The sequence below is a fragment of the Varanus komodoensis genome, unplaced genomic scaffold, assembly GCF_004798865.1.
Source record: "Varanus komodoensis strain SLA01 unplaced genomic scaffold, ASM479886v1 scaffold802, whole genome shotgun sequence".
Classification (NCBI taxonomy): domain Eukaryota; kingdom Metazoa; phylum Chordata; class Lepidosauria; order Squamata; family Varanidae; genus Varanus; species Varanus komodoensis.
The window spans coordinates 14,176-16,133 of NW_025336485.1; the positions used below are offsets into that span (position 1 = coordinate 14,176).

Here is a 1,958-nt window from a genome sequence, read left to right on the forward strand (position 1 = left end):
CTCAGGGGCAAAGAGGTATAATATAGAAAAGCTATATAAAGAGAATATTCTAAACAGAATCTGAGATATTTTCAAAATTATAACTGCAGCAAATGCTACAACTTTCTTGTCTTTGTCTGTTTTCACAGACAGGAAACTGCAAGTAACAGGATGATTACTCAAATGTGAAGCATAATTTGTAGGATTGAAAAAAAATCAGTACTAAAGTGTTTGTTTCCAAAAATTACAGATGTATAGGAAGAAATATGTGCCAGTCTCTATTTAATGTGTTAAATATTCTAGATGAATATTTCAATCATTGTCAAAAAAAGATGAACAAAACTGCCATTCAAGAAAATGAATCCATATTTCCAGTAGGGTTTAGCCATAGCTAAGCATCACAATAGTGCCAATTCTTTGTATTCAAGAAGCTGAATAATGAACCAATACTGTGATAAAAATATTGTGTACACTCTTTAATTCTCCAATAAAACAGAGACAAATAATCACTTTATTTGCAGAGTGGTGACTAAGTTCTACCAGCACATCTTGGCCTTGGTACTTGCTGTCCATGAGATCAATGAGAATCCTGAGATCTTGCTCAATATCACACTTGGTTTCCACATCTACGACAGCTATTCTGATTCAAGAATGACCTACCATAACACTCTCGATCTGGTCTGCAAATCAAAGATATTTGTTCCCAACTACAAATGTGACAACCAGAAAAATCTAATAGGAGTCATTGGAGGACTTGATTTTGATATGACTTTACACATGAAAGATCTCTTAAGTCTTTATAAGATTCCACAGGTAGGATTTGTTCCTCATAAGCTGGTGTGGCATAGTATTATTTGTACTGACCCTACTAGTACTACCTATAGCATCAAATATATGGGGGAAAGCAACAAGACAATTGACAAATAAGATCAATGACTCATGGATCCGGGCCATCTCATTCAACAACAGAGCTGGGGATGAAATTGCACTTAATGAACATGGAGAATTGGAAGCGGGATTCGATATTGCCAACTTGGTCATGTTCCCAAATCAGTCCTATGTCTGGGTCAAAGTGGGAAGGATGGATCCTCATGCTCTCCCAGGCAAAGGATTCACCATTGATGCAAACAGAATTGAATGGCAGAGACTCTTGATTCATGTGAGGAAAGAACTGCATTGTCTCACAAATATCACTCTTCATAGTCATGCAATGGAAAGGGGGGCAATCGATATAAAAATGACAAAGGAAGCATTTCTGTATACACACATCTAATTGGAAATTCACTGGGAGATGGTGCTTTATTGGCATAGGGGGGAAATGGCTTGTCAAAAAGAACAAGGTGAGATATGGAGGGTGCACATTCTAATGGAGAAAAGCCACAATAACAGCAACACAAATGCTAGAGAGGACATTTAGAACTACCATGGGGTGGATTTATATCAGAGCCCCTTCTGTTTGTGAGGCTGCTCAGTCTCCATATTCCTGCAAAATATACAGCAACTGCTGCTCTTGTGGTTATATTACATTTGTTGTTCAGTCACAAAGTCATGCCTGACTCCTCATGACCCCATGGACAACATTCCTCCAGGTTCTCCTGCCCTCCACCATCCCCCAGAGTACACCCAAGCCCACATCCACCTCTCCAGTGACCCCATCCAGCCACTTCAACCTCTGCCATCCCTTCTCTTTTTGCCTTCAATTGTTCCAGGCATCAGGATCTTTTCCAATGAGTCCAATATTACATTTGGACTTTTTCAATATTACATTTACATCCCATCTTTTTTTCTCCAGTGAGGAACCAAGGCTGCTTGCATAGCTCCAATTTATCCTCACAGCAACATACCCTGAGGGATGGTGGGGGAGGTAGGTGGGCTGAAAGTCTGTGTCTGGCCAAAAGCCACCCAGTGAGCAATTAAGTCCTTACATTGTTTTTGAATAGGTGCCACCTCTGTCTCTATGCAATGCCAATTGTCAGCCC

The 1,958-nt window shown here is 39.8% G+C and overlaps 1 pseudogene; it reads left to right on the forward strand.

Moving 5' to 3' along the window:
- The first annotated feature begins 500 nt into the window (after window positions 1–500).
- LOC123036653 overlaps window positions 501–1,958 on the forward strand; it is a 42,520-nt pseudogene continuing 41,062 nt past the window's right edge.